At 45.5% G+C, this 26309-nt stretch overlaps 1 non-coding gene and 1 pseudogene across 1 annotated transcript; both read left to right on the forward strand.

The window, feature by feature from the left end:
- LOC111951349 (signal peptide, CUB and EGF-like domain-containing protein 1) overlaps positions 1-14636 on the forward strand; it is a 327661-nt pseudogene extending 313025 nt beyond the window's left edge.
- trnak-cuu (transfer RNA lysine (anticodon CUU)) lies at positions 8155-8227 on the forward strand. Its single transcript has one exon. It is a non-coding gene; the product is annotated as a tRNA-Lys (tRNA).
- Positions 14637-26309: the final 11673 nt, after the last annotated feature.

The following is a 26309-nucleotide window of genomic DNA, read 5'->3' on the forward strand; positions in this document are numbered from 1 at the left end:
GAGTCAATGTGGAGGCTATATACAGGGGGTACCAGTACAGTCAATGTGGAGGCTATATACAGKGGGTACCGGTACAGAGTCAATGTGTGGGGGTACAGGTTAGTCGAGGTCATTTGTAAAGTGACTATGCATAGATAATAAACAGCGAGAAGCAGCAGTGTAAAAGCAGGGGGGATCAATGTAAATAGTCCAGCTGGCCATTTCATTAGTTTAGTTGTTCAGCAGGCTTGGGGGTAGAAGCTGTTAAGGTGCCTTTTTGTCCTAGACTTGGCGCTCCGGTACCGCYTGCCGTGCGGTAGCAGAGAGAACAGTCTATGACTTGGGTGACTGGAGTCTTTGACAAYCTTTTGGGCCTTCCTCCGACAAYGCCTAGTATATAGGTCCTGGATGGCAGGAAGCCTGGCCCCAGTRATGTACTGGGCCGTACGCACTACCCTCTGTAGCGCSTTACGGTCAGATGCCGAGCAGTTGCCATACCAGGCGGTGATGCAACGGGTCAAAATGCTCTGTACTGAGAACATGGATGTTAACTCTGTCCTATCTTTAGCATGTTTCATATAGACACTGGCTATACTGTCCATAAGTCCTTGGTGACGGCATGGTCAGAGTGACTCACTATGGTCCAGTTCATGGCAGCATCTCAAATGGCACCCTATTCCCTAGGAGCCCTGGTCCAATGTAGTGCACTATATAGGGAATAGAGTGCCATGGGGCTGTAGTCAAAAGTAGTGCACTATATTGGGAATGGTGTCATTTTGGACAGCCCCCGTGTGTAGTAGCATCACATACGATCTGTGTTTCTCCTCTCAGATATTGACGAGTGTTCCTTYGAGAGGACCTGCGACCACACCTGCGTCAACTACCCTGGCAGCTTCGACTGTGTCTGTCAGGAAGGATACACTCTGTACGGCCTCACACACTGCGGAGGTGAGKAKGACACAGACATGCATGGGATTGCACGCATACACACACACAAACACACACACACTCACACACACTTAGAAAGACATGGGAAAGAGTTAGACAGACAGGTAGCTAGGGAGAGGCACAGATAAAAAGGAATTGACTGACACAAAGTAAGAAGCCCTGAGAGACTGACAAGGAGAAAGAGAGAGAGTGAAGAGGAGAGAGAGAAATAGAAAGAGAGGGAGAGTGTTTTTTATTGTGTGTGTTAGTGAGGGGTGACTGAGCACGTGCAGATGGCGCTGCTGAAAGCACACTCATACCTCAGTTCCCCTGAATAGCCCTCCGTACCTGCGTCCCTGCCTGTGTGTGCATGTGTGTGTGTTGTACCTGTCACACACATGTCGTGCGGAGGCAGTAGGCTTGACGGGTGTGTGTGTGTGTGTGTGTGTGTTGTGATCCTACTTCACCTGGCCCTGTCTGACTGACAGCCATGTTCTTCAGTGGTAGACTAAACAGGCCACTGTCTTAAGGGCGTTCCATTAGCAGTCAACACATACCAGTCAGTCAGATATAGAGCACTGAGAGGACATGAGCTGTCTGTCTCACACTGATGACATCACACACTGACTCGTAGCACAGGCTCTGTCTAATCAATCAATCAAATGTATTTATGAAGCCTTTTTACATCAGCAAACCCATCAGCAAAGCCTAAAACACCAAACAGCAAGCAATGCAGATGTAGAAGCACAGTGGTTAGGAAAAACTCCCTGGAAAGGGAGGAACCTAGGAAGAAACCTAGAGAGGAACCAGGCTCTGAGGGTTGGCCAGTCCTCTTCTGGCTGTGCCGGGTGGAGATTATAACAGTACATGGCCANTAGGAAGAAACCTAGAGAGGAACCAGGCTCTGAGGGTTGGCCAGTCCTCTTCTGGCTGTGCCGGGTGGAGATTATAACAGTACATGGCCAAGATGTTCAAACGTTCACAGATGTTCAAACGTTCACAAATAATAATAATCACAGTGGTTGTAGAGGGTGCAACACCTCAGGAGTAAATGTCAGTTGGCTTTTCATAGCCGATCATTCAGAGTTAGAGACAGCAGGTGCAGTAGAGAGASAGAGTCGAAAACAGCAGGTCCGGGACATCATGTCTGATGATGTCCCTCTGAACTTTGATGATACTCGACCACGTACATGTGCACACACACACACACACACACACACACACCCTCTGACTGTATTCTTTGTGGTTGTGTCTCAGACATAGATGAGTGCAGCATTAACAACGGGAGCTGTGAGCACAGCTGTGTGAACACACAGGGAGGCTATGAGTGTCTGTGTCCGCCCGGTCAGAAACTCCACTGGAACAAGAAGGACTGCACCGGTAAGCACCTAAACGTCTACTGTGTGTGTGTGTCTTCTATAGACATAGGAGTGTGTGTGTGTGTGAGTGCGTGCGTGCGTGCGTGTGTGCGTGTGTCATCGTTTTTGTGCTGTGACCGGTCGGTGGTTGTCATGGTGATGTGACCCTCTATGTTCCTCAGAGGCGGTGAAGTGTTTGCCCAATGGGAAGCCAGCGCCGCGCGCCCAGCTCAGCTGTGACAAGAGAGGCGGGGTGGAGGTGTGCTCACTCTCCTGTCCTTCTAACGCACTCTTCCTCGCAGGTACGTGGCTCAGTCCTACACACCCCAACACACACACACACACACACACACCTTACAGCAAAGACCAAACCTTCACTCTTTCTCCCCAGCAGAATCCTAGCCTTTAACCTCGACTCTCCTCAATCTGCAATCTACACTCCCTCCTTCTCTACATTAATCCTCTACCTTCTCTGGTTAAACTACATTAATCCTCTACCTTCTCTGGTTAAACTAGTTAATCCTCTACCTTTCTCTGGTTTATAATCTACGTTAATCCTCTACTTCTCTGGTTAAACTACGTTAATCCTCTACCTTCTCTGGTTAAACTACATTAATCCTTACCTTCTCTCGGTTAAACTACGTTAATCCTCTACCTTCTCTGGTTAAACTACTTAATCCTCTACCTTCTCTGGTTAAACTACGTTAATCCTCTACCTTCTCTGGTTTAAACTATCTAATCCTCTACCTTCTCTGGTTAAACTACATTAATCCTTCTACCTTCTCTGATCTGGACTGGTCTGGTGAGGTTTAGTCCATGCGCTAGTCTTCAGCTGACTCTTATCCAATGACAATGCCTGTGTATCCGTGGTTTACTGAGCTCCAGCCGCTCCATCTCTCTCTGCCCTCTAGAGGTCAGGCCAATCCTCACGCTGCTCTCCTTCAAGCAGAGCTCCACTGAAAGTTTTCCCACTTGGATGTAGGGCTCAGATTAAGGCCTAATCTATCCTACCTACCTTTCTCAGTCACTGGCCAAAGGATCCGTCAGGGGGCATTTCAGCTAAAATATTTCACTCAGTGAGTGATTCGTCTGGTGTTGCCCTAAGCTATAAATGGCCTATAAAGCTATTTGGCTGTCAATGCAGGCACCCTGGTCCTTCTGCGAATGTGCTTAACACAGACGAACATCTGTAAAACAAATTACATTCTTTAATCGGGCCTGCCATATTTCTGTTTGGGACTGCTTTGAGTAGACGTTTGCTCCGGTTGGCTTTGGCTGCTGTAGTGTGAGACTGATGGATAGCTCTCAAACACAAAGTGAAAAATAATTGCTTTTTTATCTTTCGGAGCATGTCTTAATTTGGGAGAAGGAAAGCTTTTCAATTCTTGTGGTGTACGCAAAGCCTGCGTCTTCTTCATTCATATCCCGCTTTATGAGCTCTGAAGTCTTCATCCCTCTTCTGACTAGACATGTGTGTGTTTGTGTGTGTGCGTGGTACGTGTGCGCGAATTCATATGGCTAGACTGTATTCGTGCAAATTTTCCCATCCCTCAGGAAATGTATTTATGCAGGTGTGTTGTGTGTGTGTGTGGTGTGTGTGCTTGTGGTGTGCTGTGTGTGTGTGTGGTGTGGTGTGTGTGTGTGTGTGTGTGTGTGTGTGTGTGTGTGTGTGTGTGTGTGTGTGTGTGTGTGGTGTGCTCGAGGTGTGGAGGGTTCTTTTATGGCAGGCTTCATATGGCAGTCTCTTGTAGCTCTTAAATACTAGAGAAAGTGAGGCCATAGAAAACTAATACAAGTATTTTACTCCTCCGCACTCCATCAGAACGTCAACTAGCCAAGAGAAACACACATTGCCATCAGATGGTTAGCACACACACACACACACACCTCAGGCGGTTAGCGTAGCAGGGGGATTGGGTCACACTGCTCCTCGGATGGACCCCTCTATCACTTTGACAGCAATCACATATTTCCTCATGTCCCATGTCACCCTGTCCCTCAGTGCTGTCGGTTTAATAGCCATAAACAAGTCAGCCAGTGGCAGAAGACAGGGATACAGAGCAGAGCTGGTCTAAACGGATTGACCTGGGATGGACAGGGTTGTAATTGACATGTACTTGTGTGTGTCCCGCCAGACTCTGARAACAGCTACACACTAAGCTGTGGTGTGCCGGTGCAACCTGKGAAGGCACCACAGAAGAGGAACGCCACCACCGCCCTGCTCACCTGTGCAGGTATGCAATGCATTATGGGACATGTAGTCAGAGATGTCATACTTTGTTCAATATAAAGATATTTAACCATACCACTTCTAGTTAAATCACACACATACAGTGAGATCAGAGTCTCGCAGCTCGGTCATGACCTTTTGACGTCGATGCGGTTGTCATCGTTTCACTTCTCCCGTTGCCGGTGGGTTTAAATTCCTCAATTTCTTCATTCCCTCCATCGGAATCTTCACTCCCCTGCCTTTGGTGCTCGCCATGTCGTCACTCCTATATTTCCTTCAGCACTCTGTAGATTTTGGACAGGGAGAGGGCCCTCGCACGGCCAGAGGAATGCACTGAGAGAGAAACGAGAGAGAGAGAGCGAGAACGAGAGAGAGAGAACGAGAGAGAGAGAGAACGAGAGAGAGAGAACGAGAGAGAGGGGTAGAGAGGGAGATGGAGAGTGTGTGTGTGTGAGAGAGAGAGATAGAGATGGAGAGATAGAAAGACTCACCATCTGGCTGGGGGTGTGAGTGTTAAGTGATATGAAATACAGCTCACCTCAGAGCGCCAATCCTGGACCGTCCCCTAAGAATCTCACAGCTCCCCCAGACATATGGTTCGCTTACGGTTCAGCTACGCTCTCATCACGATCTATCATTTCACGCTCTGATAACGGAAGTGGCAGATGATGACGACGGTTAACGATGATGATGAAGACAGCTTCTATGTGGCGTCCCGAACGGCAAACAGCTCAGTCCATTCAGCGCCTCTGCTCCACAGCAGCAAACTGGAGCCAGTGGTGTCCTGGTGTGTCTGGTTTTAATGGTTAATGGACAGAACCTCTCACTGTGCTGTGTGTTTACCTGGCGCCGCTCTCAATCTTCCTCTCCACTCAGCGTACCCATAACCACACACACACACACACATTCTGACCCTTGCGTGTCTCCAGCACCTCGTTAAAAGGACAGCCATCCCGACCACCCACTACATGGCCGACAAAACAGACACATACACACACATTCCGTCTACCTTCCTCCCTGGTGTCGGCTGGACGGCTGATCACTGGGACGATGTGGGTTTTTGGTTTTGCCTGTATTGCCAGAGAGACAGGCAGAGCGTGATAAAGCATTTGGCTGCGTTAGTTCCTCTGTGACTTAAACTTCACCTCAACCAGRGAAMACCAATAAAKGTGGCCTGGAGATGCACTCTGAAGTGTGTGATCATATGCCATGGGCAGTGGACTATCATCAGGGCCACGAGTTGGTCAGGTCAGGTGATCAGGATAAATCTCCTGTCCCTAAATTATGATGTTTTTCATAGGATGTCAAAAGGTCATTCATTAGTGTATGTTTGTGTCTTTCTCCTTTATGTAAATGAAGATACGTTACCCCCGCCCATCAAGCAGAAGGCCCGCTTCAAGGTCAAAGATGCCAAGTGTCACCTGAGACCCAGGAACAAGGAAAAACACAGAGAGACGTCCAAGCCGAGCCTGCAAGGTAAATCCTGCTACTCCTAAATGACTGTACAAACTGTACTSTATAACACAGGCTACTCCTAACTTAGAGTGTGCAGCATCAAGTAATACAGACTGAACTAAGACTAAGAAGGTATACATGATGCAAGATACTGTAGCAGTAATATAACTGACAGTTAGATGTGTCCTGAGCTGTGCCCTTACACCTGCCATAACTCTGAAACAAACAATACTAAACCATGCACAACAGCATCCTATCAACTTCCTCTTCTTATCTTCTTCCTCATCCTCCCCCTCTTCTTCTCAGGGGGTCCGCTCCCGTGTACTGACGACTGCCAGGTGACCTTTGTCAATCTGAAGTGTGACTCGTCTAAGAAGCGGCGGCGTGGACGCAAGTCCCCTTCCAAAGAGGTTTCCCACATCACAGCTGAGTTTGAGATGGAGATGAAGGAAGCCTCAGGTCAGTGTGACTGTGCAACCTCAGGTCAGTGTGTGTGTGTGTGTGTGTGGGTCACGTGTGTGGTGTGTGTTGTGTGCTGATTGCATATACCCCACATTTTAATCATGTAACCTATTTCTGTATGGGTGTGAGTAATGGGAGTTTTCTGTTATATCGAGTGTGTGTGCTTGTATATTTCTCTGCAGACTTGTGTAACGGGACTCTGTGTATTGTTGGTGCGTGTGTGTGTGTACTGACTGTGTGTATTCCACCCCCAACTCTGTTGTAACGTGGAGTGTGTGAGGGAGCGTATGAAGCAGAGGTTACAGAGTGCCATGCGGACCTGAGGAAGTCCACAACAACAGCAGTTCTATATCCAGTTCTCTGTACCCAGTACGAGTGGCCAGAAACCTGCACTGCACGTTGAGCAAATGCAGCACCGGACAGGTCTTACAGACGGACAGTGTGGGAGCATCCTGTGCAAGGCATCCTGGGATATGGATTGTTGTAGCTTACTATTCCAAATACAGGTAACTGCCAAAATAAGAAAAACACTTGAGTAAATGAGGGAACAAAGTACTGTATATTGAAAGCAGGTGCTTCCATACAGGTTGTTCTCTACAATTCCTAAGTAATTCATATCCCATAATGCTTAAGTCATTAACATGCTGGGCAGGCCCAGTTGGCCATTTATTTTGTCTACCAGTGGCAATGGCCCCATCCACAGGGGATGAGTGGTCACTGAATAGTTGATGAGCATGAAAACGATGAAAAATATATGCCATGGCCGTCTCATTCACCAATCTCAACCCAATGGTGAATGTGCATAAAGATGCTGCCCCCATGTACTTACCACAACATACATTACCTCGTTACTCATTTCTGTATCGGTATAGGCCTACACCATCCCAATTCACTCCAAGCAACGCGCAATTTGAAAAACGGGAAAATCTCGATTGTGCTGATTACTGGCACGTTGAACCAGTCGCGCTCACGTAGTTTAAAAACTCTGTGGGTAGTGCTAAAAACAATGCCGTGTAACTGAATTCCTCCGTTCCTCTGAACATCTAAGAGAGATTCTGGACGGCGCTTTGAGACAGCGTCTTTCCACCACCATCAACGAAAACACCAAATTATGGAATTTCTCATGGAAGATAGGTGTCACATCCCTCCAATAGATTCAGACAGCTTTAGAATCTATGCCAAGGTTGTACTGAAGCTTTCTGTTTGTGGACCCAACACCCTGTAAGACACTTTATGTTGGTGTTTCCTTTATTTGGCCTATACATCACAGCTGCAGTTTGACACCGTGTGTAGGCAAAACCCACTTCCGTCTCTGTTTATGCAGTGTAGCGGATATACCATACCATGATATGCAAAACATGTCTCTCTCATTCTCTCTTCTCTGTGTGTACGTCTATCTCTCTCCTGTCTCAGTGAGCTGTGGTGTGGGGACGTACTATAGTGGAGACCCATGATCAGTGTGTCGTGTGTCCCCCTGGTACATACCAGGACACAATGGGCCAGCTGCCTGTGAACCCTGCCCCAGCACCGAGGAACGGGTATCGCCGGGCCAAGAAACGTCTCCAGTCGGAGGTGTGTGTGTGTGTGTGTGAGCGTGCTTTTGTGGCAGTCTTATGTTGCTGTAGTTTGCACCACCCTGTGGTTATTAAACGTTATCCAGTTCTATTGGAGCCATGGTCTGTTTCAAGGCATTTCCAACTTTGTCCTCTAAGAGCAGCAAAGACCATGGTCCTTAGATAGATCAGCCGGCTAGCTCAGTCGGTAGAGCATGAGACTCTTAATCTCAGGGTCGTGGGTTCGAGCCCCACGTTGGTGTTCCTTTCATTCACAAGGATTTCATAAACCTCACCAGCGTACGCCAGCAGCATACCACCCTGCATACCACTGCTGGCTTGCTTCTGAAGCTCAACAGGTTGGTCCTGGTCCCATCCGGATGGGAGACCAAGGCTGCTGGAAGTCGTGTTGGAGGCCAGTAGGAGGCACTCTTTCCCTCTGGTCTAAACAAAGAGCCAATGCCCCAGGGCAGTACTTGGACACTGCTCGTGTAGGGTGCCGTCTTTCGGATGGACGTTAAACGGGGTCCTGACTCTCTGAGTCATTAAAGATCCGATGGCACTTATCGTAAGAGTAGGGGTGTAACCCCGTGTCCTGGCTAAATTCCCAATCTGGCCCTCAACCATCACGGTACACTAATAATCCAGTTTACAATTGGCTCATTCATCACCCTCCTCTCCCCTTAACTATTCCCCAGTCGTTGCTGCAAATGAGAACGTGTTCTCAGTCAACTTACCTGTAAAATAACGGTAATAAAATAAAATACTCTGGAACTGACTCATCTCATAAACATTGAAGTTCTACTCCTGCATAATAGTCAGTTGAAGAGATGTATGTTGTAAGATCCTGTTAAACTCTCTTCTTCTCTCCACCTCTCCCAGGCCAGTGTCCGCTGGTCATTATTCGTCAGATGTTTCCGTCCTGTAACCCCTTCCTCTGCGGTCCTTCCAGCCGAGCCTGGCCGGCGTACTCTGCTTCTCCTGTGGAGGTGCCTCATGACCAAGTACAGGGCTCGTCCCTTCAGGCTGTGAAGGCCAGAAGAGTGAGAGAGAGAGAGAGAGAGAGAGAGAGAGAGAGGAGAGAGAGACGAAGAGAGGAGAGGAAGAAGAGAGGAGAGAGAAGAGAAAGAGAGGAGGAGAGAGCGAGAGAGAATTACTCCATGTTTGGCTGTGGTTGGACACCACTACAACTCCAGTAACCACCGCTGTATCCGCTGCCCAGCCGGTACCTACCAGTCAGAGTTTGGACAGAACTACTGCATCACCTGCCCTGGCAACACCACCACCGACTTTGACGGAGCCACCAACGTCTCTCACTGCAAGAGTAAGGCCAGTCTCACATTAGTTCATTAGGGCAGTGAATTATTTTACTGTTGCACATGGTTAGAGGACTCATTTAAGCGTGACATCTCGTTAGACCATAGCCCACAAATGACAAGTTGTCTTGGTGTAACACCTGCTAAAACATTTCAGTTTCCTCTTTGTACCCTTAAGCCAGGAATTCCCAAACTTTTTCACTCGGGGTCTTCCTTCCAGCATTTGGGAACATCCCGCGCACGTGCCATATCTATTTCTATGGGCACAGGCACTGTTCATGACAAACTGTTCACGCCTCTCTTGCAGGTTTAAAGCTTATTTCCTGCAATTCTACACATTTTGTCATAAGGTGCAAAGAAAATGTTGCAGTTTTGAAGCAAATTTTCTTACAATCCTATACATTTTGCCATGTCTAATGTGTATTCATGTGATATTTGAGCGACAAAAATAATTACTAAAAAATGTAAATATAAAAACAGTTGCTGACATGGGCTTGTTGATCTGGACCTCACCCCACAGTTTGAGAACCACTGCTCTAAGCTATACACTTGTTCCTTGCTGCTAAATTAGTTCAATTCAAAGCCRTAGTCTCCAGTGCTTCCTGACTCATCCAAGTCTCTTCTCCCTGTCTCAGACCAGGTGTGTGGGGGTGAGCTGGGRGACTTCACAGGCTTTATTGAGTCTCCTAACTACCCCGGGGACTACCCGTCCAATGTAGACTGTATCTGGACCATCAACCCCCCCCACAAGAGACGCATCCTCATCGTGGTGCCTGAGATCTTCCTCCCCATCGAAGACGAGTGTGGAGAYGTGCTYGTCATGAGRAAGAGTGGTACGCACAACCAGGAARTCATYSTTACTGTGCCAGCCAATCAGACAGCGTGATATTTAATTTCATCAGCTAGCCAGYCAATTCGATTGTTACATTATTGTAGTTAGTCTATCTTGCTATTTTAATATTCATCAAGTATTATTTCAGCTGATTCCAAACTCWTGGTTGGTCCATCTGTCTGTCAATTRMATKTAGCCCCTYCCTCTTCTTCCCTTAGCCCTGCCCACCTCCATCACCACCTATGAGACGTGTCAGACGTACGAGCGRCCAATCGCCTTCACCTCCCGCTCACGCAAGCTCTGGATCCAGTTCAAGTCCAATGAGGGCAACAGTGGCAAGGGCTTCCAAGTCCCCTATGTCACCTATGATGCTTCGAGTCTCTGAGCTTCTACACATCTAAGCTGCTCAGACTCCCTAACATTCACACGTGCCTTATTAAGTCAACTATAATGTACAGTGGTGACAAGGTGTGTTTGATGGTGGAATATTAGTACACTTTTAGTGAAAAGGCGGCAGGCCGCAGGCGGCAGGCGGCAGCCAGCTGAATATTGTAACCCTGTTTTTCATCCTGTCTCTTGTTTTGTAGGAGACTACCAGCAGCTGATAGAGGACATTGTCCGGACGGCAGACTCTACGCATCAGAGAATCACCAAGAGATACTGAAAGTAAGCAACTCTCCATTATGTCCAATTACTGTGATATATATATTGTAATTAATAGATAATACTATACAGTGTACAGTTATATTATCTTGGGGCGCATCGGGTAGCCTAGTGGTTAGAGCGTTGGGCCAGTAACCGAGCTGACAAGGTAAAAATCTGTCGTTCTGCACTGAACTAGGCAGTTAACCCACTGTTCCCCGGTAGGCCGTCATTGTAAATAAGAATTTGTTCTTACTAACTGTCTACATAAATAAAGGTACAAAAAAAATATTCACTGATAACTCCCTCCGTCTGTCTCTCCCTCCCTCCCCCTCTCCTCCCTGCAGGATAAAAAACTGATCAAAGCCCTGTTTGATGTTCTGGCTCACCCCCAAACTACTTCAGGTACACGGCACAGGAGTCCAAAGACATGTTCCCCCGCTCGTTCATCAAGCTGCTGCGCTCCAAAGTCACACGTTCCTACGGCCGTTACAAATAAACTGCTCCGCCCCTGTTTGTTACCCAGACGCTTACCCCTTATGCTTATCCAACGCCCCTCTTTCCACCATCTACTCCTCCCTACTCTTCACCTACGTCCTTACCCCTTATGCTTATCCAACGCCCCCCTTTCCACCATCTACTCCTCCCTACTCTTCACCTACGTCCTTACCCCTTATGCTTATCCAACGCCCCTTTCCACCATCTACTCCTTCCTACTCTTCACCTACGTCCTTACCCCTTATGCTTATCCAACGCCCCCTTTCCACCATCTACTCCTCCCTACTCTTCACCTACGTCCTTACCCCTTATGCTTATCCAACGCCCCCTTTCACCATCTACTCCTCCCTACCCTTCACCTACGTCCTTACCCCTGTCAACATCCCCATATGTCTTCTAATCCCCACGTCTATACCCCTACATCTCTCCTACAACCCCCCGCCAATCTATCCCTCTCTTCTACACCCCCTCTACTCTGAAACACTTCTTCTACACCCCTCTACTCTGAAAACTTCTTCTTACACCCCTCTACTCTGAAACACTTCTTCTACACCCCTATACTTCTCTTACACCCCAACTCTACAAGAGTTCCTCGTGCTCGCTATCCAGCATTCCCTGCACAGGAACAGAGAACGGTCTCTCCTCTTTTGTCTTTTTGTCTGCAGTCCTCATTTCCAGCTTTTCCCCTGTACTTCTGTTTGGGTTTGTTTTTGTGTTGTTGTTGTTGTTGTTGTCGTTTTGGTATATTTTATTTTATGTGTAGACTTGCAGAAGCGCACAACATGGATGTTTGATATATATGTACGTACAGACATGTTGGCTACAAGTAAAAAATGTATGTGTATGTATATTTGTGTTTGTGTGAGCACGTACGTATGCGCCGTAGATGGTGTGAGAGAGTGACGTCACACGCAGGTAATTGATGTATCTTTATTTTGTTATTTTAAAAGGCCCCTGGCGTGCACAAAATACCGATTGGTGCACTTAAATCATATTTTACATCAACATTTTCACATGGGAAATGATTTCTAAAGACATTTCTGATTTCAGCATCCCAGACCATTCCACCTCAAACTGAGTACAGTGAACGAATAAGTTTGATTTTCAAAAAAGTCACTTTTTTATTTTATTTTGAAAGATATATAACAAGATGAAAAAACTACCTGCAAGTAACAGACGTTCCTATAGAGAGTAATGTATGTGATGTAACTAATATTTGGAACTTTAATTGCACTTGAATTTTATATTGTAAACTGTAGAAAAAAATCTAAGTTACATTATTCCTTATGTTTTGTGTTGTATAGAAATGTTTCACCTTGGTTGTAGCAAAGAGAGAGACAAAAATATGTCCCGTTTTGTTCTCACAACAAAAAACCCACCATTCAATATCTTTAGACAGACACCGTCAAATCCACCCATTTGGCCTGAAAAGCAGTATTGCCAGTAAGTAATCATTTAAAGGGAAATGTCCTTAACGACCCACTACTATTTTAGTTGTGTGTGTGCTCCCATCTCCTAACTCTGCCTCATCCCTTTAAGACCCTCCTGACTAGCTGCCAGAGGAAAGGGGTGTTTTGTGTAAAGCTTCTTTAATGATGGCACTCAGTGCACACTCAAAACCACCTGCTTTTTACGAGTGTCCACTCTCAATCTGTCCTATTTGGACTTCTCCCAGTTTCTGTAAGTCATCAACCTAGACTGTTGATTTAATATCTATAACACATCTGTTAGTTTGTTTATATTTCTGCACAATGCAAGTGGAGAAAATATGTATTGTATGATGACGAGACTGTTGATTTGGAGTAGTAGCAGAKAGACAGATGTCTGTTTGAAAGTATTGTGATGTCTATGAGAGTATATGTATGTACATAGCACTTGCAACTGTAACCATAACCCAGAAAGAGCCCAAACTGACCTCAAGTAGTAAAACGTTCTGACAAAATATCACTTTCATTGTTCTCCCCCTTGTAACACTCTCCCAGCAGAGTCTGTCTAAGCAATAAGGCCCGAGGGGGTGTGGTATATGGCCAATATACCAAGGCTAAGGGCTGTTCTTAGTCACGACGCAACGCAGAGTGCCTGGACACAGCCCTTAACAGTGGTATATTGGCATTATACCACAAACCCCTGAGGTGCCTTATTGCTATTATAAACTGGTTACCAATGTAATTACAGCAGTATAAATAAATGTTTTGTCATACCCGTGGCATACGGTCTGATATACCTGTCAGCCGATCAGCATTCAGGGTTCGAACCACCCAGTTTATAATGTCTGATATACCACGGCTGTCAGCCAATCAGCATTCAGGGCTCGAACCACCCAGTTTATAAACAGCACATCTATTACACACCTATTAAACTGCTAATACTCTACTACTACATGGTTATAAACAACTTAAATTCTTTGTGCTGGGCACAAGGATGATAAGCATAATTATCTGGCTTGTATCTTCTTACCTTGAGGCCATATACTGAAGGCCACTGATATGGGAACAGATATAGTCACGCATTCATAAATTCTGCATTGTGCCCTAGCACTGATCCAGGACCTGTTCAGCCCAGTCTAATTGTGACCCCCACTGTTGTGTGTAGAGCAGTTTCTTCTGATGAGGTGTCAGTGTTCTGTTTGACAGAATCTCTACACAAAGACATTACAAAAATCTCTCAAATCAGAATGATAACTTGGCCCATGTAGGGTTGTGTCAGAAAATGTTACTAGTCTTCAAATCAAAGCTCATTGGAGGAGGTGGTCCGGGGGAGGGACCTTGCAACCTCTCCTCCAATGAGCTTTGAGTGGAATTGAGCGAACAAGGGCGGAGGAAGTATGGATTTGACAGCTAATAATGTTTTCAGATGCAACCAAGGTGTTTGTCCACTCAGTCCACTCAAAATGGTTGCCGCCTGCAGAGGTGTAGCTAATGTTGGTACGGTGCGCCCACTTCCTGTTGAGGGATGTTTTGGGCGTTTAGTGTGTTTGATGATGATGATGATGAAAATCGGTATGAAATGCAAAACCGTGTATGACTGACTTTTCCTGAGAATGTATTCTATTGTGTGTGTGTTTGTTTGTGTGTGTGTGTGGATGTGTGTGTGTGTGCGTGTGTGAGACAGTGTGATACAGAAAGAGTGCATGTTCTGTGTATGTGTGTGAGAGAGTGAGACAGCGTGTGTCCGTGTGTGAGTAGCTTGTGAGATCGAGGTGGAGAAAGAGAGATACTGTATGTTGGTACTTAAGTCCATTTTATAGAGGGATAATTTTAACATTTGTGTTAGTCGGTTGTACCCAAAGAGAGAAACTGTATCACAGTGTTTTGCCATTGTTTGGTCCATGAAAATCCAGTAAAGAACAAATTCAAATAAAATAGTAGCAGAAAAACAACTCCACCATGCTCTGTGATCTTCCCTTGTTTAAATGTTACTTGTTACACTTTACTTTGCCCTTTTCTATATTATCTAGCATATTTTGTCTCCATGGGTGACTGCAGGGCACCTTACACACTGAAATATGTAACTGACAGTGCCTATATTGCCCTTATTTCAAAATGAGGATAACGGTTCTGAGGATATAGACAACATACAACCCAAAGTGCAAATTGACACTGAGCCAAAGTTAATTTTCTTGTAAGATATTTATTTTATTTTTCCTTTGGTCTTGAGCACATAAATGCAGTATTCAATGATCCTACTCTGCACCTTTATTCTATAAATCTGCATCTATTGGAAGAACCTATTGGAGGCTGTGTAAGAAGTCTGGCTGAATTCACATCACAGCCAAGTTAGCATTTTGGTTTCTTACATTAGCTGCAGCATTAAATGAATCTGACAGCTAAATCTGGTAATTTCTTTTGAACTTTACAGGACTTTATCAACGCTGAGAATCTCCAGGCAAATGAGAGAGTGGTAAATGTGTAGATTAGGTCTTATCTTCATGCCTCTCCTCTTTTACAATATTTCTCTTTCGGCACCGGCATCCATTTTTAAAGTTCATTGTGTATTAATTAATTAAAGTCAGAGTTTAGATTGAGGACATCTAGTTTGTTGTTCATTGACTTCAGCTTCTTATTTTAAATGATATTTTCAAGAGTAGTTGAGTTTAGTAATAGGCCCTAGTCTCCAAAGGCAACATATGTTTAACCAGACGGTGTCGCATTTACACAAATTATAAAGACATCAGCTATGCCTACTGTTCTATGTCCAAATTTGCAACATAATGATTCTTGTAAATTGTAGGTGTACTTTTGGAGCCATTCCTATTTGTAAAACTGTAAATGTAGGTTAAGGAGAATATGTTTTCATATAATTTTTTTTAAAATCTGTTGAAAATAATTAAAAGTTCCCCTGAAGCCAAGGTCAGTTGGGTTGCAGACATCCATCATGTCATCTTGCATTATTTTCAGTCAATGTATTTGATGTATTCCAGAACTAGCACACCCGATTCAAATAGCCTAATGATTAGTTGACCAGGTGTGCTTGTACTACAATACATAAAAGTTAGTGGGACTGGCTTGAGGTAAACTAATCCAGAAGAGGTTAGAGAAACACAGGGCTATGGTAAGGATGAAACTAGGCCAAATGTGAGAATATAAAGTAAAATGTATGTAATGTATCATCAAATCGTTGGTTCTACATTGATCTTAATGAAATGCAGTTTAATTCTGCATCTGTGATAGATGGACATGATAGAAAAATAGAGACGAATCTCTGATATTGTATGCAGGCACAAACTTCCTGTCAGACATGAATTGATTCGTGCTCAGACCTCCCCTTTGCACATTTTCATTGAGCTGTTCATCCAACAGAAGGCTCCAGAACATATCAGGGAGAGGCGGGAAGACACAGAGCTCGAGCACATTCAGCACAAGAGGCGGGAGATTAAGTGTTTCCGCGAGAGCCAAAGCGCAAACCAGGAGCACCACGCGCTGCACTTTCAAACAGACCAGCGCAACTCGCTAGCTGCTCCCCCTCCGCCGTCCGCTCCTCTATCAGACCCACGGGACTTCACTGGTTCATCCCTAACCCGACAGGCTCAGCTCATCGGACCGGGAGTCCGGGCGAACGCAGGTAGGTTAGATGCCGCGGTGGCTGCTTGCATGCAAATTGGTGTTGCCTATGTTTTGCATAGCAGGCTACAGGATTAGTATGATGACAATCCGAAACAGAGATTTTTGATTTCTATTCTATTCTAATGTGTATTTTTTATATCGGAAATGTTTTTGTTTTTTACTTCACGTAGCCTAAAGTCTAGTAAATCTAGTCCAAGATGGTGATTTTGGACACTGCCACTCTCCTCTCTGTGTTAGCTTGTCCACCGGAATGTTTTCATGATGTACAGTGCCTTCAGGAAGTATTCACACCCCTTGACTTTTTCCACATTTTGTTGTGTTACAGCATGAGTTTAAAATTGATTAAATATAGATTTTTTTGGTACTGGCCTACACACAATACCCCATAATGTCAACCTTGGAATTATGTTTTTACAAATGAATAAAACATGAAAAGCTGAAATGTCTTAAGTCAATAAGCATTCAACTCCTTTGTTATGGCAAGCCTAAATACATTTAGGAGTAAATTAGTTTAACAAGTCACATAATATTGTTGAATGACTACCTCATCTCAGTATTCCACACATACAATTATATGTAAGGTCCCTCAGTAGAGTAGTGAATTTCAAACACAGATTCAACCACAAAGACCAGGGAGGTTTTCCAATGCCTCTCAAAGATGGGCACCTAATGGTAGATGGGTAAAAAAAGACATTGCATATACCTTTGAGAATGCTGAAGTTATTAATTACACTTTGGATGGTGTATCAATACACCCAGTCACTACAAAGATACAGGCATCCTTCCTAACAAACTCAGTTACCGGAGAGGAAGGAAACTGCTCCGTGATTTCTACTATGAGACCAATGGTGACTTTAAAACAGTTACAGAGTTGAATGGCTGTGATAGGAGAAAACTCAGGATGGCTCAACAACATTGTAGTTACTCCACAATACTAACCTAATTGACAGAGCGAAAAGATGGAAGCCTGTACAGAATAAACATATTCTAAAACATGCGTCCTGTTTGCAACATGGCAATAAAGCGATACTGAAAAAATGTGGCAAAGCGTTATGTTTGGGGCAAATCCAATACAACACATTACTGAGTACCACTCTCAGTATTTTCAAGCATAGTGGTGGCTGCATCATGTTATGAGTATGATTGTAATCGTTAAGGACAGGAGTTTTTCAGGATAAAAAATAAACGTAATGGAGCTTATCAAGAATACAGTGAATGTTCCTGAGTTGCCGAGTTACAGTTTTGACTTAAATCTACATGAAAATCTATGGCAAGACCTGAAAATGGTTGTCTAGCAATGATCAACAACCTATTTGACAGAGCTTGAAGAATTTTGGAAATAATAATGGGCAAATGTTGCACAATCCAGGTGTGGAAAGCTCTTAGAGACTTACTCAGAAAGACTCACAGCTGTAATCACTGCCAACAGGGCTTCAACAAAGTATTGACTCGGGTGTGAATACTTATGTAAATATTTCTGATAGTTCTGTATTTCATTTTTAATAAATGTCGAAACATTTCTAAAAACACGTTTTCACTTTGTGATTATGGGGTATTTGAATTCAGGCTGTAACACAACCAAATGTGGAATAAGTCAAGGGGTATGAATAATTTGTGAATGCAATGTACCACATTTCTCTCTGTTTGATGCTAGATCCAAATAGCAGAACCACAGTATGCTACATAGCCTATATCTATCTGGTCAATGCCATAAAGAACCAGGAATGCTACATAGCCTATATCTATCTGGTCAATGCCATAATCAAGTTTCAGAACAGCTCTGCCAACAACCCCTCAAGTGGTTGGTGAGAGTTTATTTGGGGTCCTAACTACAACTAAATTGAATTCTAACACCCAAAAAAGCAATGTCTTACGAATATACGTTTTTAAGTTGAACAATTTACAATATTATTCACATTAAGAAAGACAAAGACAACTATTTAATCTCCATGCCTTTGTGTTTTGGTGACTATGCTCTTCTAAACTACACAAAATAGCCTTTTGAAGTAGGCTAACACCCCAAAATACAGGCTTGACATTATATCTGATTTCATTGTAATTTAGTTTAGTAAGATTTAGTGAGATAACTGGACATAATTAAAATGAATGACAATTATTGTGAAAACAAGAAACTAAACCTTCATATAAACGCCTCAAATCAACGGCTTGTTTATGCGAGATTACTCGGAAGTGGCTCTTAATAATTGTCTTATTAATCAGATGTGAATTACTTTGCCAAATTTAGATTTTGTAATGTTTGTTCTCTTCATTTGACAGAGTGGTTCTCCTTTAATGCATGTGTCCCTCTCTCACTTTGTTAACATGGGACAGGTGTGAATTCTGCCAATGCCTTGTCAAGTTCAAATTGAGCCAGACGTGCACACTCAGTGCTGTATGGTATAGCCTTGTAGGCATCAGTCATAGCCTGTCAACAGGACTTGTAGCCTACACACACACACACACCACATACACATACACAGTCCATTTTTACACAGCATAAAGAATCTAACCAACATACATGACTAATGGTGTGTGTCCGTACCAGGGCGTGGAATAGCCTACGAGTGAAACGAAGGAACATTGTCACACAATTTTATGGGACTGCTTCTCACAGTCGTTAAATCTGAGTGTCTGTCATCTGTGCCGAAGAAGAGAGTGCATCAATCAATTCCTCCTCACGCCTATTCATTTAATACAAACCGTCCTGCTGACACCATGTTTCTGCTACAGTCTTTCTTTCATCATCTTCCGTAGTCACGGGTCCGTTTCATGTTAATACGGCTGTCCACATCTTTGTACCTGATGCAGTGTACTCCTCTTCTATTCTCACTTGTTACCATGCTCTCAGCATCTGCCAAGTGCCAGCCCTTCTGCCTCATTCACTCAGTGTGAGGATGTCTGGCCTGCCACACCGCAACCATAGACAACTACACAGTAATCATGCATGGATCATCAGCACAAGAGTATTGCCTGTGGTGAAGTCAGCTTAAGTGTGTGTAATTATGTGAAGTGGTTGTGTGTGTGGCGTTTCCCATGAATGAGAGGGACATCTGACATCATCAGCACACATCCCCGGATAAACGCTCTCCACTCATCCCAAATATCACCCTCGCTTGTCCTCTTACATCCTCCCACCATCCACGCATCTTGACAGATCCTGATGAAATTCCTACTAGAACCAGAAGCAGAGCTGTAATTTAAAGGCAGTAGTAAATGTGTATACTGGCTTGACAGTGTATAAGCCTCGTAGATGCTCTTAGGGGTTGGTTATGTTGCTTGGTGGAATAGAGATTTATTACAGTCTTAGACTGGCATTCCGATGGCGTTTGTATCCACTGACGTGTTCTCTGTTCTCTGTGTGCAGGAGTAGGGGGACACGGAGGTGGAGTGGGGGACGATGCTCGCTCACAACCCAGCAAGGTTCTCCAGGTGGGCGTCCAAGCTGTGACAGAGGGACCTCTCTCTTGGTTGAGTGCCAGAACCCGCAACCTGACCGTCAGCAGGCCTCAAACCCAGTCCTAACACTGTGTGTGCCAGGTACAGGCCTACTCTCTCAGCTCAGTGGCCAGAGCCACGGTCTACCAGGCCACGGCAGCAGATGGGTCACCCAGCCCAACCACCTGCTGCCCCAGCCCGTAGGCGGTCGCAGGCCCAGTGCTCCAGAAGATGGTCCTTTCACCCTGATCAGGAGATCATGGCTGCGCGGCGGCAGCAGCAGTCCAGGCCCAGCGGGGCGGCAGCAGGGCAGTCCGTGGAGTGGATGAATAAGGCACAACCCCACCCAGGCCTCACCTTTCTACAACACCAGGGCCCTTCCAGCCCCCACCGTCAGACATGTAAATAAGAAACACATACAGCAAGCAGACTGCACCCCTGCAATAACATGCATAACAATAGTGGCATACAGATAACACACAATTGTTCATACACCTGGTCTCTGTTATCTCCGTTTACCAACCCTCCTATTCTGCTCTCCCTTTCCGCCCTCTTCTTTTCTTTGAGCTCATCCTCTCTCAATGCTGTTATTTTCCTCTCATTCCATTTTCTCTCTGAGCTCTCGTCCTTCGTTTCGGTCTCCTGTATGATGGTGGTGGGTGTTGGAGGGCGGCTGTGTACCTGGGGGAGGCTACTAAAGGTGGGCCACTGTTATTCACCAGCTCGCTTCTCTCTCTGGCAACTCTCTGGGTGTGCACAGTCATCGGATCCCAGGACTCCTCTCTGTTGTGCTTTTCCTTTCTTTTTACCATTCCTTCGTTTGTTGTGGCCACTCTCACAGTTTCCCCCCCTTTAAATTTCTCTCCTTTTCGTCCTTTTGACTTTTTATAAGGGATGGTGGACTGGATACTGATCCAACTACATTCTATGCAACTCGCGCTTCTTCACTTTGAGACTTCCAGTTGTTTCTTTCCATTGTCTTTCCATCACGCTTTTTCTCTTCTCTTCCTCTCCTCATCTCGTCTCTACTTAGGGTGGTACCCCCTGCCCCAGACACGCCAAGCCGCCAGTTTACAACCCGTGTTTGTGTGTATCTCAGACACCCACTCACGTACGGAACGCATTGCAGATGCCCTAGATGGAGACGTGTTTATGGCATCTGGAGACTTCGACAGAGCTGGCCGCCTCTGAATGGTCAAGGTTCGAACGATTGGCTGGTAAGACTGACCAATCATCATTTAAGACATCACTCACGTCATGTAGGTACTACAGTTTTGTTGTGAAGTGGTGCACATTCTTTAAAATGTGATAGCTCTTGAGTTGAGATTTTTTTTCTCCTTCTGTTATTGCTTGTTGTAGTGATGAGAAATTGGACCGTTGAGTAAGGAGCAGTTCTCAGAGTCAGGTTTTTAGAAAACATTTCTATGTAGTTACCCACGAATGAAATGTAGAAAGAATTGTGTTTTTCACCTCAATACTTTAGAAGAAATAAGTCATGAGGAGGGATCTGATGAAAAGAGATAAAAGAGGAAACAGAGAGAGTAAAGACTCCCACCGTTAAGTGTTCATGTACTTGAGCATTGGACATTATAGTATGCACACGTCATGGTTACTGTCTCATAAAATCAGGAACCCAGTGTAGCTCTTAAGAGATCTTGATAACCAGAACATGTGGAAAGTTAGCCGTGGCCGCCTCACCAGCGTGCGGCAGTGATTCCTATTCCAGCGCTGTCTTTGCGATGGGAGGGAGAGGGGGGTGGAGAGCAGAGGATTAAGGATGAAGCTGAGGGTGGGAAGAAGGGGGAGAAGGATGGACTGCAGCCCCCCAAGTAGGTCGACGGGGAGCACGAGCGTGAATGCCTGCTCGCCCCGCGCCTCGACTTGGGGGAGAACTGCTTAGGAGATAAAACCCGCACAAACGCACCCGTGTGCCTATAATTCGTCTCGTTCTTCTTTTCCGTAGCCTTTTCCTCCTCGCTCGTATAAATTTATAATCTGTCTTCTTCTCTGCTCATTCTCTATTCTCTTTCTCTCTTCTGTCCTTCTCTCTGCCTCTCTCTCTCTCTTCTGGATGAAGTGTATAGCCATGCTGCCTGCTTTGGTGTCTGTCAGTCTGGCTCCAGGTGAGAGCTTCAGCATTGGCCTCAGCCATTAGGAATTTCATTCTTACTGATGAACCTCGGTACAGAAACACGTAAGGGAATAACACTGTCATATTGCCAGGAAAACTCATCCATATCCTCATCTTCTCTCTTCCTTGTTGAAGCTGTCCGTCGTTTCTTACTTTCCTTCTGTGTCCGTTTTCTTTGCATTTTTCTTTTGTCTGATTCCCGCCCTGTTTCTCTATCGCCTTCTCTATATTCTCCCTCCCTGTTATGAAGATTATGGGTTGCTCTTTTTTTCCTCTCTCTTGGCAAATCGTGGCAGCTCCCGTCTTCTCTCAGTATTTTTTAGCGTGAGGCTCCTCACGTTTCTTCTGGCGCAAGGGGCTTCAATGGCGTGTCAGAAGGCTTGACACGGCATGGAGAAGGAGGCGAAGAGGGGGAGAGAAGGGAAGAAGGAGCGGACTGTTAGTAGACACGGGAAGATGGGGAGGTAGATGTTGGAACTATCCATGAGGTTATCTTTAGGCTGTTATCCTCAACCTTTGGTCTCTTGAGAGCCACAGAAGACGAGATAGTTGTTGATTTTAGTGAAATGGAGTTTTGTGAAATAGGATAAAGATGGTTGAGGTGTAAGGGCATGCTAATCTATGAATTGTTAGGGGATGTGGTCAGATAACTTGGAGGAAGGGAGATAGGATGACAGAGTGCGAGAGGAAGAAAAGGGAGAGAGAATAGGTAGAAGCAAGGCGGAGACACAGAGACGGCTATACAGCACACTCAGTTCCAATATCCTCATATAACGCTCGCTTTTGATCAAGCTATCAATGTGCATGCAATCCAGTTACTCCAACACACAGCCACACACACAACACACTGATCGCTAACAGCTACAGCCCAGTATGAAATACAGCTTAGAAAAATTACACCGAAGACGCTAACCATATGATGAACTGTACTATGCATTAAGTCGAGGTGGGTTGCAGTGCGTTTGTGCACAATTCCTGCGCGTGTGGATGAGAAAGAGAAGGTCTGCTTTAGATTTCAGTGGCGTCTTCATTCATCACACGCGATGTGGAGGGTCTCGGAGCGGGGCTGTGCAGTAGTAGATGTTCTCTGTGCTGCCGCCTGCTCTCCATGCAACGGTAAATTGAGTGATCCCATTGTGCTTCTGGGTCCAACAGGGTCAAGAGTGGAGCTGCTTTCATTCTTAACTTCTGCTCTATATACTCCTCTTTTCTCTCTCACTTCTCTTTATTCCTCTGTCCATTCCTTTCTTTCTTCTCTTTAGCGCTTAACTCGTATTTCCCTTGTTTCTATTCTACCTTGGTATTTTACTCTGTATTTGCACATCTTCCCATATCTCTGTCTCTCTCTGTGTCTCTGTCTGTCTTTCTCGTGTGTCTCTCTCTGTGTTTCTCTCTGTCTCTTCTGTCTCTCTGCTGTTCTCTCTCTGTCGCTCTCTCTGTCTCTCTCTGGTCTCTCTGTGTCCTCTCTGTGTTCTCTTCTCTGTCTTCTCTGTGTCTCCTCTGTTCTCTCTGTCTCTCTGTGTCTCTCTCTGTGTCCTCTCTCTGTCTCTCTCTGTCTGTCTCTCTCTCTGTTGTCTCTCTGTCTCTCTTCTGTGCGTGTGCTCTGTGCGTGTCTCTGTATGTATGTCTGTGTGTCTGTCTCTGTGTCTCTGTCTGTCTCTGTGTCTGTCTGTGTCTGTCTCTCTCTGTGTCTGTCTGTCTGTGTGTCTCTGTCTGTGTCTCTGTCTGTGTCTCTGTGTGTGTCTCTCTGTGTGTCTCTGTGACTCTCTGTGTCCCTGTGTCTCTGGGTTTCTCTTTGTTGTCTATCTTCTCTGTGTTCTGCTCTCTCTGTGTCTCTCTCTGTATCCTCTCTGTGTCTCTGGGTGTCTCGTGGCTCTCTTTGTGTCTCTGGTGTCTCTCTGTCTCTCTCTCTGTGTCTCTCTCTGTGTCTCTCTTCTGTGTCCTCTGGGTGTCTCTGTGTCTCTGGTGTGTAGAGTTCAGAGACTCCTGTGTCAGGGCACTACTCTTTATTTAGCGCCTTTCCCTCTGCTCCCTCTCTTCCTGAATATAGATGCTGACTCCTATGATGTTGATTGCCGTGTAGGCACTCTGTGTCCATATCATGACCCCCCCCCCAACCTCTCTCTTAGCCAGTTAAGAAAATACAATCATAAACATTTCATGAGTGGTCTTTCTCTCTCAACAGGCTTCTCTCTCTTCTCTTCTCTCTCTCTCGTCTCTCTTCTCTCTCTCTCTTTCTTCTCTCTCTCTCTCTCTCTCTCTCTCTCTCTCTCTCTCTCCTCTCCTCTCTCTCTCTCTCTCCCTCTCTCTCTTCTCTCGATCTCGTACTCCGTTCTCGTCTCCTCTCTCTCTCTCTCCTTCCATCTCCTCTCCTCTCTCTCTTCTCTTCTCTCTCTCATCCTCCTCTCTCTTCCACCTTGATCCATCAGTGGGGAGGAGGAGACAGTGCAGCACTTGTTGTTTCTATGTCCAGGGGGGCTGATGTACGTTGGAGGGGACCTACATTTAGTGTAGTCAACAGGTGGAGGGACTGTCTAGGTAATTACTTGTTGGGGCAGGTGAAAGTAGCAGTGTGGAAGCCAGGAAGCATCAGATGCAGTGGGTGGGGTGTACGGAGCTCAGAGCTATGTTGCGGGTGCTGACACTGGCGCATGCCTACGGTAAATTGGTGGACCACATGGGGGAGTTTACAGAGGTGTGGATGAGGAGGGGGGCTTGGTTCTAACTTTTTAGATCGGTTACAATTAAGAAAAGTTTTTATTTTTAATGATCTTGGAAACTATATTCATCTGAAGATACACTATATATACAAGTATGTAGACACCCCTTCAAATGACTGGATTCGGCTATTTCAGCCACACCCATTGCTGACAGGTGTATAAAATCGAGCACACGGCCATGCAATCTCCATAGACAAACATTGGTAGTAGAATGGACTTACTGAGGAGCTCAGTGACTTTCAACGTGGCACCGTCATAGGATGCCACCTTTCCAACAAGACAGTTCGTCAAATTTCTGCCCTGCTAGATCTGCCCTTGTCCACTGTAAGTGCTGCTATTGTGAAGTGGATACGTCTAGGAGAAATAACGGCTCAGCCGCGAAGTGGTAAGCCACACAGTCTCACAGAACAGTACCAACAAGTGCTGTAGTGCATAAAAATGCTGTCCTCTAATGCAACACTCACTGCCGAGTTGCAAGCTGCCTCTGGAAGCAACGTCAGCACAAGAACTGTTAGTCGAGAGCTTCATGAAATGGGTTTCCATGGCCGAGCAGCCGCACACAAGCCTAAGATCACCATGGGCAATGCCAAGTGTCAACTGGAGTGGTGTAAAGTTTGCCGCCATTCGACTCTGGAGCAGTGAAAACACGTTTGCTGGAGTGATTTCACCATTTGGCAGTTCAACAGACAAATCTGGGTTTGGCGGATGTCAGGAGTACGCTACCTACCCCAATGCATAGTGCTAACTGTAATGTTTGGTGGGGCAGGGATAATGGTCTGGGGCTGTTTTTCATGGTTCATGCTAGGCCTCTTAGTTCCAGTGAAGGGAAATGTTAACGCTACAGTATACAATTACATTCTAGATGATTCTGTGCTTCCAACTTTGTAGCAGTTCCTTTCCTGTTTCACCATGACAATGCCCCCGTGCACAAAGTGAGGTCCATACAGAAATAGTTTGTCGAAATTGGTGTGTAAGAACTGGACTGGCCTGCGCAGAGCCCTGACCTCAACACCATCGAACACCTTTGGGATTAATTAGAATGCCGACTGCAAGCCAGTCCTAATCGCCCAACATCAGTGCCCGACCTCTCTAATGCTCTTGTGGCTGATCGGACGCAAGTTGCTGTCCCCAGTCCACCTGGCCGTGCTGCTGCTCCAGTTTCAACTGTTCTGCCTGCGGCTATGGAACACTGACCTGTTCACCGGACGTGCTACCTGTCCCAGACCTGCTGTTTTCAACTCTCTAGAGACAGCAGGAGCGGTAGAGATACTCTTAATGATCGGCTATGAAAAGCCAACTGACATTTACTCCTGAGGTGCTAACTTGCTGCACCCTCGACAACTACTGTGATTATTATTATTTGACCATGCTGGTCATTTATGAACATTTGAACATCTTGGCCATGTTCTGTTATAATCTCCACCCGGCACAGCCAGAAGAGGACTGGCCACCCCTCATAGCCTGGTTCCTCTCTAGGTTTCTTCCTAGGTTTTGGCCTTTCTAGTGTGGTCATTAATGGAGTTGGTCCCCCTTTGTTTTTCCTAGCCACCGTGCTTCTACACCTGCATTGCTTGCTGTTTGGGGTTTTAGGCTGGGTTTCTGTACAGCACTTTGAGATATCAGCTGATGTAAGAAGGGCTTTATAAATTCATTTGATTTGATTTGATTTGAAGTCCCCGCAGCAATGTTCCAACATCTAGTGGAAAGC

The sequence above is a fragment of the Salvelinus sp. IW2-2015 genome, linkage group LG24 (genome assembly GCF_002910315.2).
Source record: "Salvelinus sp. IW2-2015 linkage group LG24, ASM291031v2, whole genome shotgun sequence".
Taxonomy (NCBI): Eukaryota; Metazoa; Chordata; class Actinopteri; order Salmoniformes; family Salmonidae; genus Salvelinus; species Salvelinus sp. IW2-2015.